Below are 17,605 nucleotides of genomic sequence, written 5' to 3' on the forward strand. Positions count from 1 at the left end.
ACCTGGGAAAACACTGAGACATTCACAAGGAGGCAGAAACGGGAAAACAAACCCAACAAAAACCCCAAACCACAACATGTATGCACAGATGGAAATATGCACCCACCAAATGCGGGTGTTTGGTGCAGTGTCAGGTGAATTTGCTCTTCCTACCAGCTACGTTGGCGGTAGGGCTGTCCCGAACAATTATTTTTTAATGATTAATCTAGCAATAATTTTTCGAATAATCTAACTATTATTTTTTCCAATTAGCGATTATTTTCCAATGATCAATCGTTAACAATTTCACAAAAAAATTAAACTAACAATTACACAAAACAAATTCCAATGAGGCTCAAATCTCTATTTATTAAAATTGTTCAACACTGTACTGTTCAAGTAAAATGAATTTGTAGTACAACCTGAAGCCAGATGTAGGTTGCTATCAATCCAGCAAATAATAAAATCACTTTCATGAGGAAAATAAAATAAAAAATCAAAGTAGACAGAGGAAGGGCAAAAAGAAGCCTGTATTTGCTTTTTTAAACAGTAGTAGGGAAAATAATAAATAAGCCCTTGTATTTTTCCAAGCTTTTTTCCCTTTAATCTTACAGTAAAAAAGTGCAATTTCGGGAACCTATGGACTCAGATCAGTTTAAATAAATTTAACAATAAAATAAATTAATCTTTCAAGTCACTTTAAGGAGGAATACACAAAAAAAAACTTAAAAATAAAAAACAAGCCTGATTTTAACCCAACAATTTATTAATCCGTGGGACGTTATAACTAACATAAAGGACTAATGAGATATCTGAAACAATCTGGCCTGGTTGCAAAATTATTGAAGACAGTGCGACAGATGGGGGAGACTGGGGGGTGTTTTGCTCCTGTTATCCTGACTAGGGATCATTTTACAAAGTCTACAGACCACCATGTTGTTGTTGGCATTGAGAGTAAAATACTCCCACACTTTAGAAGACCGTGTTATAACCTTTTTGTCAACGTGTTGTTGCGAGGAATTCTTTGTGTCGACACATTTACATAATTGATGATGTCGACTATATCAACGAATCGTCCCAGCCCTAGTTGGCGGGTAAATAAAAGCAGCATATCAGTGTTTCTGCTATTTATTAGCAACGGTCAGCTATTGCTAAATTGTTATGAAGTCCTAATTACACGACTCTTCAGAGCTGTCTGCTCATGCTGGTCCCGTAAAATTTGACAGCTACCTTAGCTTTGAACAACATATAACACACATTTTGTTTTGTTGCTAAACTGTGTTTCAAAAGAGCGGTGACGTTAAATCACCATTTTCACGTAACATTGTTCTAAGTTACCGTCTATGTGCTGGATCATTCCTTAGCAGGGGTTAGCTAGCAAATAAGCCTGCTGAAGGCAACATTACTGTTCAAATTTTGGCCCAATGTTTAGCAATGACAGTAGTAGCTGTCATAATCAGTAAAAATGTGATCTGAGATGCACATTGAAAAAGGTATCAGGAATTGTTTATTAGCAATGTGTGATATCTGCAAAGCTGAATGGACCCACAGTAGTAAAACCTATTTATTTCTGATCCAAAAACCCTGTGAGAGAAACACTATAAAGCCTAGCGGAAACACTGTATGTGTGTGCATGAGAGAGAAAGAGAATGTAAGTATTTTCCATAAGACTTTACCATATGAAATACACATGCTTGAGTATTGTATATATTGTTGTATTATTTTCCACATGCAGCTACACACTTGCTGGTTAAATCCAGAAAGTGGCTGGTTAAAAAGTGGAGTGGCTGGTACATTCCCGAATCCACCAGCCATAGTGGCAGGTGAACAAAAAGTACATTTCCATCCCTGTATCCCTGCTTATGTTATTTAAATTTTGCATGCACGTCAGGTTCTTCCCACCTGCAGTGGGAAATGGCACAGAAAGAAGGGTTTAAAAGAGAATGATGATGATGAACTTTGGTTAAACTCTTCAAATGGCTAGCGCAAAAATGGCAGTGATTCTCATATAAGACATTGTTATCATGTCCCTGTTAAATATGTATGACAACTTTGTTTTCGTTTTTACCCAAGTCTGTTTCATGGTGCTTATCTATTTTTCAGTTGGTAGGCTACTGTAGATAGGAAGTCATAGTGAGTTGGAGGATAAGAGATGTTATGATGTTATCTTTTTTACATTTTACGAGAAATGTGCTCAAGGTGGGACTAAGTAAATAAAGGATTAAAAACTTCTGAGCATTTTCTAATAATCTCTTTTGCTTTTGCTCACACGTATATTGTGCAATTAATCTATACAGTGGTGTATCTTTCAATAGAGACACCATAGATATGTTTGTAACATTTGACAGGATTCTTAATGCAATATTTATATTGTGTTGATTTTAGTTGTTTATTATTTTATAATTCATGAGCCAGATTTTATTCCATAATTGAGAGGTCCTGTGAAGATTTATGTCAGAAAGCTTAAGAGTACTACTTTATTATGCTTATTGTGCATACTTACATATAATACAACCATTACAACTGCTGCTTTAATGTTTTGATTTCTTTCAGGCTGTCCAACCGGTCGACAGCCGGTGGCGGCTACAGTACTAGATACTAGATAAAGGACTGAACTGAAAGACTAGAGCAACATTGTCTTCCCAAGTATACTCTGGAAGCATTGGCATGGTCCCAGTGATGTCTAATCCTATAGTATAGAAAATACTCCAAAGAATATTACCTAGAGACTGATTTAAAAACAAGATCAGGGACACATCACAGGATCTTTGTCGTTATCACTTTGCAATCTTTACTCAAACTCACCTCACCACACATTCAAACATTTTATTTGTCCCACGCTATCCTAATGTTCCAACACCTTCAGTAAAACATGATTGCCACACACACCAGTAGTATTCTCAGTAGAAATGTATTGACAGACACTGTTGCATTAATGAGGCAATGACAAGCAAGTGCTGTGCATTTCTCAATACAAGTTGCTCTTTGTCACTTTGAATTTAAAAGTTTATATCAACAGACGTTCATATAAGGCTGCACAATTATGGCCAAAATAATAATCACAATTATTTGTTGATTTTAACCAAAACTATTTTTATTATTTTATTTATTGTTATTTTATTGTGCTACATTCCTCTTATGTTGAAGTCGTATGTTGTATGCCCGTTATTTAACTGAAAGGGGGCGGGGCTGCGGGGAGAGTAAGAGGAAAGATCCAAACACAGGCACGGCTTTACGGAAGAAAATCTAGATCAATGGATCTTTACAGAAGAAACTGAGCTTTCTATGAACGGAATAAACGCTCTTAACTCATTTAAAACATTGCTCAATATCGCAAATTTGATAGTGGGAAGTCAAAATTGTGATTAAAATTCAATTAACTGTGCAGTCCTACGATAATATGATAGACATCCATGATGGCAATAATATAGCAACATAGCGACATCTTGCTATTGAATGTCTTTCGGGGTGATTTGGATCATACTGCTTGCCAAGAAGTGTTAATTTAAATCTGATTCATTTGTATTTCAAAGGGAAGTTTGTGTCTTGACCGACACAATCCTTTTTAGTCAAGTTTCCTACCTAGACATACTGTATCTGTGACCTTTCATCAGTAGTTGACAGCCATGACGTTCCAGAGTATTCAGTGTTGGCTTTATGGCGATCAGATGTAAATTGGAATATATGCTTGTTGAGGAAATGCTTTACCTGAGGCAACCCCACTTACCTTAAAGTGCATTGCACTGTCATAGGAAATTAGAATGTACACACAATAACTATGTAACTTACTTTCACTCAACTCTTAATCGAGTATTTAAAAAATGTGGTTAACAATATTGTTAAAAACGTTGCTAACGCAGTTGTGTAGAAGTAATCAAATTAAGGCTTAACCACAGTTATGTCATGGTCAGTGGTAACAGAATGACTTTCAAAAATTACAGTAATTAATATTGGTCAGTTAATTATTCTTCACATTATAATTATGTTGTCTATGTTTCTAAAGTCCTAATATGCTCTCAAGTACTCCCAATTGTTGACATTAATTAATGCGTTCAAAAAAAGTATGAAATCACAATTCCTCTAAACTTTTTCAACTTAACCGGAATTTTCCACCAGCGTTCAGACAGCCAGGCAGAAAGTGAAACAGCGAGAGAGTCTAGTCAGTCGTTGACATCAATCCAATCTGCGAGTCGGTCTTGGTTGAGAATTATATACATATATTTATATATAGGTATATATATTTATCAGCACACATTTAAAACTAGGGTTTAAATGTTTGTGTGCACACTTCTCTCTCTCTTCTTCTCTCTCTTCTTCGGTCTGCTTGCCTTTTATGTTTGTCCTAGTCATTATATTCCAAAACATGCAAATGAAATCATAATTATGCAGACATCTTTGAAAGTAGTATGGAATGGCTGCTTTCCCTCTTACGGGGTTTGCCTTTTCTCCTAGACCTCTGCTTACGAGTCTGGATGCTTCCCCAGGCTCACGATTCCTTTTTGTGTCTGGCCAGCTGGTTTCAAAGTAATGTGCTGAGGTTTGATGTTAAAGAGCCATTTCTTTTCCCATGCTGGTGTAAAATCACCATCTGTCTCAGTGTCGGCTCTGATTTGAGTGTTCTCTCTGCCAGACCGGCCTGCAGATGCAACCCCATGAGTCCAATATCAAACCTAGATGCCTTTAAACTGGATTTAAATACAAGAAGCAATATAATGCAAAAGTGCCAAAAGTGGCAAATATTATTTAAACTTTTAGTTTTGTATTATTCACAGCCAGTAACGGTTGTTTCATTATGCCTCTGCACCCACTACACTGTGAAGTTATTGTGACCTAGCTGGTCGTCCAACATGACTGCCTCAGTTATTGTCTTTGCAAGGATATTACTGCCAGTCAGGGAGATATGTCAAAAATGATGAGCTATCCCTTTAATGATTTTCCTTTTTATCGAAGGCTGGCTTGAGGTCCTACAGGTTTTCTCATTCAGGTACATCTGTGAATCTGTTTACTTACTTACACAAAGAGGTCACAAACACATGGACACACACAGTATTTTAATAACAATTATAAAATGCAGATATAAGGTCCTTGCCCTGTAATTTGTTCCAACAGGAGTCTTTGAGAGAAGAGATTAGCATAAATTGCATTAGCATATTGGTAAAAAAGAGGAAAGTTCTACCTTTAGACTGGTGGTTAATTGACTCAAATTCAAATGGATGCTTCGCTCTCTCTCTCTTTCTCTCTTCCTGTCATCCTCTGGGCTGAATTAATGAGAGATCAGTGAAAGGATGTTTACAAGATTAAGAAACCGCCTCAACATTTAGTCTGTGTATATGAGTGTCAGTCGGGGTCTGTGTTGTCCCAAAAGGGGCTTTGAGGATTAAACCAGCATACCATTTACAAAATGCATTAGTTTTTATCACAGCCCTACATAGCACTGAACTGATCTGAAACTATTATACCTAAACAATCTGAAATGACTTGAATATTATGTAATGCAATTACTGGAATGACTTTTACTGAATAACAAGGAAGCCATGAAAGAATATCTGTCCATTCTCTGTTTGTACTGTCTGACCAGCCCTAAATTCATTAATGTTATTTGCCCAAGGGAAACACATCATTAAGTTATGTATTTAAAAAAAAAAAAAATCAAAAACATTGCTAGTTTTGGGGACATTTTATTGATTTTATTTCTGTTTCTTTCTCTTTCCTGTTTGTCATCACTGATCCTCCTCTCGCGCTGTCTATTTCTCCCCCTAAGCCTTTGTGGGCTTAAAAGTGATTCCACTAAAGAACATTTTTATACAAAATCTGCCACTTCAATCTGGGACTGTTCCCTGAATGCAAATGAGTTAGCATTGTAGAAGATAAAGTCATATGTTGATTTCAAGCAAGTCTTGCAAAGAAACGGTTCTTGACAGGTAGAACATTTCCTGCTCCTGCTGCATTCAGCTGAGCAGTTGTGGGACTGATAACTTAGAGTGAAAAGAGTCTCTGAGCTTGATCATAATCTCATTTGTGAGTTATTGTAAAGGGGTTGACCATTAAGTTACAATACAGCTAAAATAAGTTGTTTAATTTATGGGTTGTGTACCTCACACAAAAAATATTTCCAAACAACAAATGTCCCCTCAAGTTTAAGAGAGCAACATGTACAGTAAATACCATTGGCCCAGGGTATTGACACCTCCAGATGAGAGGAGATGCTTCACAGAACTATTTCTATTAATTACTTGTTACCATGGGTGGGTTTACATGCACATGTGAATTTGAGTGTAGAATGTAAATGTATGTGTACATGTGATATATGCCTGTTTTTGCCAATTCTGCATAAACACGCTCAAATATGATAATCAGCTACTGGTGTGGCATCAAAAACAACTAGACTTTTGTCATCATAGGACTGGATAGTGATGTTATAGCCTGCACTTACAACCTAAATTCTACTGCACTGTAGACATTTCCTATTTCTCGATTTAGGTTGATATATACATATAGAGTGAACTCTGTAGTAATCACCTTGTGTATGTATGCGGGATGTAGCAAGGAACTGTTTGTCAAACATAGCAGTATCAGGCATTCCCAGTATCTCCACGTTTTCTGTGATATTTGAGGTCTGCATGATGAATGCGCAGACTTAACCCATTGGAATTCAGCTCACAAGTTTTTTCTGTAATTAAGTGTTTTTCTCTTGATGTCGTTGTAGTTTAAATCACTGATCTTTAAGTTTATTTATTTAATTTAATTGAAATGTACAGCACTTTGGTCAGTGCGAGCTGTGTTTAAATGTGCTATAAAAAAAAACTTTACTTGCGCACTTACGTACTTAAGTACATGAATATAAAGCCCCAGACTACCAATATGCACACACACATGCATGCACACCAAACATACACCACACATACACCACACATAAACACACACACACACACACACACACACACACACACACACACACACACACACACACACACACACACACACACACACACACACACACACACACACACACACACTACTGTCCTCATTATATCTCCCCTGAAGATGTTCAGTGGCAGGGCCAACTACAGAGCGAGCCCTCATCCAAGCTGCTATGGTATGAAGGTGCAGTGAGCTTTGCTTTGCTTTTTCTTGCATTAAACATTCATTTTTCGTCTGCAATCCTAATTTTCCATAGTTTTTTTCCTCTGCCAAGTGGTGGATGTGCTTTGTGAAGCAGGAAAAGGCATTGAACGCAACAGCTCTTAATGCACTGCCCTGAGAAAGAGGGTAATCATTTGTTTTCTGCTGGCCATTAGGCGGAAGAACCACATGTTCACAGGTGCACACACGCAAATGTGTATATAAAACACCCTCTCAAAAGCACACAGATCCCTGTGGACCTAGAAGTGGAGGTACTAGGTCATTATTGTAGCTTCAGTGAAATGAACACTTCATCTCTTCCTTCTCTCCAGCTTATCTCAGGTTTTTGTGTGTGTTTTTTAGTTCCAGGGCATATTATAGGAAATGTCAGATGACAAAGACTGGGAATATGAGTAACACACGATAGTCTTTACCTATTCTTCATATTTTTTTATATTGCTCCACTTTTAGCTACCACAGGTCCCATCCTCCTTTACCTTGATTTCTAGTTTAAACTGTTAAAATTATTAGCATGTGCATGTAGTCCAGCACTACTTGCTTTAATTCTAAAATAACTTCCTCCTTCAAAACAAATAAATGCATAAAAATGCCAAAAAAATATTCTTTAATAAAACAAAAACATTGATGAAGTGCTCTCATTCAGAGAACAGTTATTATTTTAATTCAAAATACATCTAGTTTGGACATCAAGATTAGTTGTAGTGTATACACCTGGCTGCATCATATACCTTATACCTCAATCATCGGGTATCAATAATTTTCATTTTGGCCAAAGACACGATGTCAGCGAGCACTTTGTACTATAAATGTTATGTGTAATGGAATTGAGAACCCAAATGCAGAGACGAGCCAGGAAGGCAGGAGAGAGTTCGCAGAGATTATTTATTAACAAAGGGAGTCCAACCAGCAGGGGAGAACAACGACCTCAGGGAAAAATGCAGGAACAAGAACAGGAACAGGAACAGACCAACAGCAAACAGCAAACAAACACACCAAACAGAAACTAGGATCTGACACAGGACAAAGAAAGCAGAAAGACCAAATACAGAAGGCAACGAGGAAACAAGAGGCAGGTGACAAGAGGGCTGGGAAACAGGTGAAAAACATTAGGTAATCACGGAGGCGGGAAAACACAGGAAGTAGAAATAAAAACAAGACGAGTCAGAGAACAGACTTAAAAATAAAACAGGAAACAGAACATATTCAAGACCAGACCAAAAAACCTTACAAAAAATCACAAGACAGAACCAGGCTAAGAAACATATACAGGAAAACTGACTACACAATAACACAGGACATAAACACCAAACCACAACAGGATCCCCCCCCTTCTACGTCTTTATTGTCAGCTCTGTTTCCACTGTAATTTTAGCAACTCTCACACCAGCCCACCCTGTGAGTAGCGTGTGCTCTCTTTTGTCTCTTGTCAGAGTATTCCCTCTTTGCCTACGTCACCATCGTCTCTGAGGTGCATTTGATAACAAAGTTATTTTTAACTGCGTCTATTATCCCCAACATCATAAACTATCCACTCCTCTGGGCCAACTGCCAGTACTGTCATTGCAGTGTAATAGTCAATACATCAACAAGTCTGGTGTGTGTGTGTGTGTCTGTGTGTGTGTGTGTGTGTGTGTGTGTGTGCAAGATCTCAGCATTTTTAGACAAAATGGGCATGAAGGAGTCTGGAATCACTAGGTGTCTCACGGTGGTCATCTAATTAAAGTGGCCTGGTCAGAGACTACACCTCTGACTCATTTCAAACAATATAGGATACGTTGAAAAAAAAAAATCATTTTAATGGCCATGTAAGATTTATAAACTCTAAGTAAACACATAAGCGAGTTGAAGACTGCAATAGTTGTAAGTCTGGTGCTCTATGGCATACAGCAGCCTGTAGTTCTGAGAATGAGTTTTTAAACCCGTTGCCCTGTGCAGTCATGTTTGATATGCTGCTTCTCTCTCTATTGCTCAGCTCCTACTGCCGTACTGTAATTACTGCACTTGGCAGACAGTCACGAAACATCGACAACAGACACATTTTGTGTGTGGGGAGGGGATGAGCAAAATAAAAGAGAGCTGTGGGGAGGGGGAGTCGTGTTGCGATGGAAAAGAGGACCACAGATTTTTTTTTGACTTTCACCTTTTAGTGAAAAATTACAGCACTGGGAAAGTTTTACAGTAAGCCATGCAAGACAATGCAGGTGGATACATGTTTATGACTGCATATGTGTGCTTGTCGGTGTGTGACATAGTAGTGGCATGCTCACCTAATACGAAGCCGGTCTATAGGCCAGAGTTCTTCTACATATAATCACCAAAATCTGATCACCTGATCGCTTTGTTTTGCTTTCAGGCAATGTTCTTGGAGAGAGTGATCATCAAGTGTCACCTTATTGATTTCTTAACTGTTAGACAGTGAGACATGTTATAAATAAGCAAAGCGGTAATGCTGTCTTTGAGTTTTGAGAGAACTATAATATTGTTCCATTTCTGTGTGTTGGCATTTGTCAACATGCATTTAGGACTACATACTGTAAACTGTGGTGTTTCGACTAGAGCTTAGGCAGCACAGTAACATAACATAATCTATCTTTTTTTCATTATGGAAAAATCTATTGATTTTCAGGCTTCTAAAAAAGAATTGTCTGGTCTACAAAATGTCAAGTGTCCATCATGAAGATGAAGTGATATCTAAAAATACATCCAAAAATGTGTTTTACATTTATTTTACAGTGTTATGACAGTGTCTTTTGCAAGCCAAATATTCAGGAATACCTAATATACTTAATATTATTACTGAAATATGTGAATACGTTGTTCATCAACTTGTAATAAAGAATGGATCAAACATTACTCCTCCTTTTAAAATATGTTTTCTTATATTTGGACAGCAGGTTGTTTTGGGTGCAATGCACACATAAAATGAATTAACTTGAAAAAAGTTATTTAATGGATATTTCATGTTTGTAAATACTGTCGCTTAGGAATTAGGGAGGATCCTATCAGGACTTTTAAGGCTGTTTTTTGCAATCAAATGTTTTAGTAATTTCAAACAAACTGATAAGCAAAAGCACAAAACATTAGTCTATATGACAATATAAGAAAAAAATACACTACACTCCAAAAGGAGGCACAGTGCACCTTTTCCAAAATCCTTCCTGGCTATCAAATGTTTCACACCAACACAAAGAGAGGACATACGGGAAGCAGGGAGACACAACAAAAACACAAAAACAAACAAGACACACAGAGACAGACACACATACACACACAAACAATTAAACAAGAGGCCTTGACAGTGAGATTGGCAGAAGACAAAAGGGACCAAACACACGCACAGATAGAAGCAGGAAGGCTGTAGCACAAATCTATAGCATGGATTTCAAAGATTCAAGTTATGCAACCCATGAAGTGCTCCATGTATATAACATCCAAAAAGGAAAGGGACCCAGTACAAACAACGACAAGTCATAGGGTGGTTTCCAACGGGTTGCAATCATTCTCTTGGCCGCTGTAAGTCCAGCAAACACAGCACCTTTTTTAGTTTTAGAGAGCTGGATGGCTGACAGATCATTCAAAATCAAAACATTGACAGTAACAGGTACAGTATCATTAATCAGGGCAGATATTTTGGATGCAATAATGTTCCAGAACTGACCAACAGTAGAGCAATCCCAGTTCATGTGAAGATACCTTGAGCTTTTAGTGGGCAGATAGCATAAAGGGCTTTTAATTGTTTTCATGTGATTTATTTTCACAGGGGTGAGATATGTCCTATGAATGAAATTGCTGCTGATGGTCTGGATTGCGTGATACTTCTGGATTGTTAGACCATACCTCATGCCAGTCGAGATGGATACTCAGGCCTGGGTAATCACGTGCCCAGATCCTCTTAATAGGAAGAACAAAGCGGTCTGATTTTGCCAAGAACTGATAAAACCACAATACCATACCACAGGCTATTAAGACAGGTTCTTTAATATTATTATTCTGCTAAACAGGGTGCACAAAATTATTGAAAAAAGATATTTAGATGTCTCTCTTTTTGTGTTATCTCCTGCATAACAGCAGCAAGCAGGCATATAAAATATACTGGTATGTCATTAACACACAGGGCCTCACAATTAGAGGGAGATGGAGGCTCTATCCATGAACCAACTCAGGATGCCCTAAAGGCCTGTCACTTTCAAATGTTTGTCTTTATACCATCTGTACAGCATTGTTTTGTCATTTAATTTTATGATTCCTTAAAATTTTGAGCACATAAAGGCCACATCTTGTTTGCATAATACTATTTCATTTGTCATACACCAATCAACACGGCATTGCTTACTGTAATTCACTTCCTCCTAGTTTTTGTGATTCAATATTTTACCTCCTCTTGATTTCACTGGCATCTATTTGCATGCAAATTAATAGAGTTACATCAGGCAAGGGATGGAAGCACTATAAACCGCAGGGTTTCAGGCATGCTAGGTTATGAATGTGAAGTTGATCAAATTAATCACTCTAGTTGTGCATCTTGTGGGAAGGCATTCACCACTTTCAGAGAGATGCAGCACACAAAAAAGCAACAGACTGCACAACACTTAGGCCTACATCAAGACCTAAATGCTGTTCGTACATCAGGCAGCAGGGTTGAAGTCAAACCTGGATTAATCAACATGAGGCTGTAAGGTTGTGTCAAGTCACTTGTTCAGTATGATAGTTTTTTTATTTATTTATTATCTCATCTTATCTTTTTGTTTCTCACTTTCACTCACTTTAAAAAGCTAAGTAAAAAAATAACCTGCGTACGTGTAGATCAGGCTTAATGCATTTTACTTAAAACAGCCTTATCTGGTTAGAAACTGTCGTTTAGTAATGTGTTGCTGTTCTGATCTACCCTTTTTCCTTCTCTTCCCATTACTCACAGTGATGGGAATAGGGATGGGTTGGAGCTGAATCACTGTGTTTTGTACCAACCTTTATCTGTATCAGTAAAGACGAGCAAGAGGATCAGTGAAAGAGGGGCTGCTTCAAGGACTAGCCTAATGTATGAATAATGCATCTGCAGAGACTTAAAACTACTTCAGCACACTGAGGGTTATCTGTTACCCATTAGGCAGCCGGGCTGGACCGGTCGTTGGTTAACTCATTTTACTCAAGGGCACGTTGTCATCTGTGAGTTAACATAAGTTCTCAACACCCATCCTGATTGTTGGCCTGATATTTGAATATCACAACTTTTCGCATCGAACTAGATCCAGTCTGCTACTGTCTGGGCCAGTCGAGTTGGAAGATAAAATCCCAGTATCTAATGGAAAATTATTGATTATTGATCAAGTTGCTGCCTGTTGTTATCATCAATAATTTAAAAAAAAATGTTTGATTTTTACAACTGAAATTGGGTCAGCTGACATCACGTCTGTGAACAGTAGAAATTATTTAAAAAGAGTGAAATAATATATATTGACATAAGGAAGAATGGTTGCATAACCTATTTCAGTTCAACCAGGTTTCAGTGCAGAGCCACATGTCCCCTGGCATTCATTTCATCCACAATTTCATTTAAATTTAGAATTTTTCATCTGTTTAATTTCCTTTTCCTTTCAAATTGTATCATAAATTAGCAACACTACTAACTGGCAAACTATTCTTCTTAAAGGTGCTCTAAACAATGTCACGCAGTTTGTAGTCTTCAACATTTGTTGTCACATACAGCAAACATCTCCTCACTATCCGTGATCTGCCTGTTCCCAGAAATCACTGTAAAAAAAACACGGTCTCTGTAGCTAGTCCAGGCTCCACAAACACCAACAAGAACAAACTGTGCCAACCTGCACCACCAAACATAACGATCAGTCTTCCAACCAATAATCGACGAGAAGGATCAAGGGGTGGGGGTTGGGGTTGGGGGTGTTAGTGTGCGGAAGCACGGGAGGGAGGGAGAGGGGATGGGATGAGGAGGAGGGAGGGGCGAGCTAGCCTCGTATTGTTTGAAAATACTTTGAATGTCAACAAGAAGTTCTGTCACATCGCTTAGAGCACCTTCAAACGTATTTTTTATAAGAAAGGTTTTAGTTTTTTGCAAAATTGGGGTGTTGCTGTTCTCTGTATTTATTAGTCATTCAATCCTTTTTCACTGCCTAGGCTACACAAACTGTTCATGTTGGGGTAAATAGTCATTATGTAAAGGCTATCCAGCATTTGTAGATTTTTCAATAACCTGAATGCCTTTTCCCTGCTTTAGTGTTATTACACATAGTCATGAACGCACACACCCACAAATGCCCGCAAATGTACACACCCCATAGATTTTTTTGGGGCGGGGGGCTGTTTCTTTGCATGATGCTCCAGATCAGAGCTCTGATCTGAGAGGTCAAATTGACACTGGACTGGATTTTGACCCAGATACATTATGTTTCTCTAACAGATGATAGATGCAGATCAATAGTCATGAAAGCTCAGGAATAAATGGCTTAGTAATGGTTTATATTCTTGGATGAGAGGGATCTAATTGGTTGCTCTTTATGTGCTAATGAATAGTGGTTTACCGTCAGTCTCTTTCTTAATCTTTCTTTCCGTACATATACTAATAAATTAGAAAGACTCATCGCTCTCAGTGTTAATTTCCCATTACATAACCCCAATTATATAACCTCAGTTTTGCATGGATAAGGGTGTATACAAGCACAAACAAAGATAGAATTCTGTGAGGTTTAAGGGCAATGGAGAAGAAAACGTGAAATATTTATTACTGTATGAAGGGAGGATGGCAGACCATAGCTCCACATTGTTGTGAGGCTAATTTAAGTTGCAAAACACACATCCATTAACTTCCAACTATTATAATTTCTGCCGCATCAGCAGGAATATGGTGAACAGTGTCACAGATACTGGACTTTACATGCTCTCATTGAGCATTGAGTGATTAAGCTAGTTATGTAATTTAGGCCATAATTTGATCTTTTACACAATAGACATCACTCACTTCACTTTTCACTATTTCATTATTATCAGGCTTGGGAAATTGCAGATGAGGTTTCTGAGGTGACCTGTGGCTATTTTAATTCAAATATATCATTTTATATCACACTCCACAGCCCGGCTGTTGAATCAGTAGTTTAATTCTGTGACAGGGTGTATACAGTGCGTTGATGAAATGTACTGGTTTTGAGTTAGTTCTTAACTGCATTAACTTTATAAACTTTCAGATTAAAACAACTTTGGTATTCCTTTTTATCTTACAGTACATCTTGCAATTTTTCTGTGAAAATTGAAATTGCGTCTACAGTATGTACATTATAGTATTAATTAATTTGTGACCAAAATGTATTTCACTTTTGATGAGAAAACAGAGCTTCTTAGCTATTTTGAATTTGTCTCTGATTGCTTAGGCAGTTCTTAGCATGCTGGTGTTTGTTGCAAGTGTTTATTTTTTCTGTTAAAGGTGCAGTAGGTAAGACTTATACAACTAGCTTTCTGTCATATTTGCTGAAACTGAGCCTATATTCGAGTAGAACAACATGAAGCAGGTAATTTAAAAACAATCTGGCTCTTCTGGCACAGCCTATACAGCCTGTAGTGCGATTTGCAATAATCCACAGCTCTCTGTTCAGATGCACCCAACAGGGCCAGTGGGGTGTCTAACTGTGTGTCAATCACTGCTCATGCAAACACATTTATTCTCCCGTGTGTCAGGGAGGGGCTTAGGAGACCGTTTTGGGATATAGTAGAAAGGGGGGAGCGACTGAGTTGTTGGCATTTAAATTGTATGGCTATGTCTTGGTTCTTCGCAATCCTACCTATAGCATCTTTAAGTCTGGTTCCAATTATATATATTCTATATTACAATTAATTATAATTAATCAATTAAGTTACTGGATGCTATAGAAACAGGGTAAAATGTTGTTATTGTCAGCTGTGTGATTGATTAGCGATTGGTCGTGCAGGTGTATGGACCAAGGCTCCACCGCCTGACTTCTACTGCCTCAGGCTCCAAAATGAAAAAGATGGCAAAGCCTATCTCCGAGATATTTTGGCTTCACTTTTAAATAGTGGGAGGAAGTAGAGACGTCCATATTTAAATACAGTCTGTGATCAAAACTGCATTAGGGGTATTGTAAGCTAAAAGAAGCAAACCCTGATTCCCCAGTGTGGCATATATTTGATAGTAAGTGAGCAGCACTGTGACATCCTTGACCTCCCCAGCATCCCCAGCCTGCCTTTTAAGAGGTGTGGTGGTGTGTGAAAAGATAATGCAGACCATGGTATGAAACAGGTCTTAATTGGCTGGCAGGCTTTATGAAAGTTCTCTCTTGGGAGCTCCATTGATTATTTACAGTATAGGCAGGCTGCATCAAAGAGTCACTTCAGCAGCAACCCTGGAAACACAGAGATCAACAGAAACTGTACATCCACAACTTTCTGTGCTCATAGAGAGAGAATTGATAAGCATACAGACAGATAGTGAAAGAAAGATAGCGTGAGAACAAGAGGAAGCAATAACAGCAAAGACGGGAGAAGAAAATCTGTGAGGATACTACGTGAAAATGGATTTTGGTACACACAATTGTGTGCCTTAGAAAGTGTTTTTTGGTTTTCCTCTGCATCCCTGCAGATACACTTTAGACATACACCTTACACACAACTTAACAAACCTGCGTTCCTTGATGGATACCATGCATAAAAAATGGCAAGGGCAACATTGTTTACTTCAATGATTATGTTCAATGTTCACCCCAATGTCAGTTGTTTGTTTCTTACAAAAACGTCTGATTTTGAATATTAGTAGAACGGTTTGCATGTCTGTATGATATTGTCTGTAAAATAGTGTACAAACCAGTGTTCAAAACGTCCCATCAGCTCAAGGGATGCATTGCTGAGACTCAGTACAAAATCTTTTCTGACAGAGTAAGTACAGTGGAAATCGCCATGTCCTCAAATGTACTCTTAGCCAAAAAAGAGATGCAGTAGGTGCCCCATTACATTAAAATGTTTCTCTCTGTCAGTCTGTAACATTTCCTGTCCTGTCTGTGGGGGTGACGGATTAAAAAGCCATAATGAACTTGCTAAGCAGGACTTCCACCCTGCCAACCAAATCAAAACAAGTATTGATATTATAACTCCTACATGCAACATTATGATTACCCTTCTGTCAACCTTGGACAGGCACTGTACCTTTCATGTATGTCAGCTGTGTGTGTGTGTGTGTGTGTGTGTGTGTGTGTGTGTGTGTGTGTGTGAGAGAGAGAGAGAAAAATTAGGGACAAATCTTCTAGCTGTGTCAGCCCATGTGAACTGGATAGAGATAGTGGCTTTGGGATGTGGTGCAGCTACTGTAGAGTATTGATTCCAAAAGCTTTTAGCGCATGGCTAATTTTCCATATGGGGCCTCTGCATGTGGCCCGGGGGTTTGAATGGGTTAGGCAGTGTTTTGTTTACACTGTGTGGCTAATCCGTGTGAGCTGGCTGTGAATGTGAGTGTGTGTCACAGAGAGAGAGAGAGGGAGAGAGAGAGAGAGAGAGAGAGAGAGAGATTGTGTGTGTGTGTGTGTGTGTGTGTGTGTGTTTGTTGACACTTTTATTTTAGATTGTAGTGCATCTCTCTAGTCTAACGCATACACAGACGAACTTACACATTACATATTTACAGTTGTATATTGTTCATGTATTGCACTTTAAAGCGACCGGACCCGACTGAAAAGATATCCAACCTTGACCAATGCTAAATTTTATTTTCAGTTCAAATATAAGGAAATATCCTCTTTTCACGCTGCAATGCTGTCAGTTATGAATTTGTTTTCCACTGATTTAAGTATTTGGACGTGTGGCATGCACTAGTAACATCCAAAAAAGCCACTTTTTTACTTATGAAGGCCCATTTAAACTTACAAGTTAACTAGTAAGGTCCAAAAAAAGTTACTAGTGAACTAGTGACACTGAAGTTTTCCTTACTAGCTAGTGGAAGAAATTTTTTCCTACTAGTTCAGCTCTGACCTGGACATATAAAGACTTACACAGAACATTTTAAAATATTTTTTCTTACATATTGGTTCTTTCCTTTAACTAATTGAGCCTCACTCAGCACTAATAACCTAGTAGGCACTACAAGTGAGACATTTGTTCAACATGTAGGGCTTTTTTTTCTCGCACTAGTATATATTTCCGACACACTATCTGACTTTCCCCTCGTACATGTTTAACATAAATGAATACTAGTTAACATGCTCATCCACTGGTTTAACTAGTGATGTGATAAAATTGCACCAGTTAACATGGTGTTCACCACTCGGATGGACAGCTCCACCTGCCGCCTCGATCCCATCCCATCAGCTCTTATCAAGACCTGTTTACCATCCGTCATGCCACTCACCTTCATTATCATTAATTCCTCACTCTGTTCCGGATCAGTCCCCACACCACTCAAACTTGCAGCTGTCCCAGCCATCCTCAAAAACCTGGTTTCAACCCTGACATGAACATCTTCAGACCCATCTGC

General features: G+C 38.2%; 1 protein-coding gene across 3 annotated transcripts in view; it reads left to right on the plus strand.

Moving 5' to 3' along the window:
- shank3a (SH3 and multiple ankyrin repeat domains 3a) overlaps positions 1-17,605 on the plus strand; it is a 167,323-nt gene that overhangs the window by 4,291 nt on the left and 145,427 nt on the right. The gene's annotated exons all lie outside the window — the stretch shown is intronic.

The sequence above is a fragment of the Etheostoma cragini genome, chromosome 8 (assembly GCF_013103735.1).
Source record: "Etheostoma cragini isolate CJK2018 chromosome 8, CSU_Ecrag_1.0, whole genome shotgun sequence".
NCBI classification, from domain to species: Eukaryota; Metazoa; Chordata; class Actinopteri; order Perciformes; family Percidae; genus Etheostoma; species Etheostoma cragini.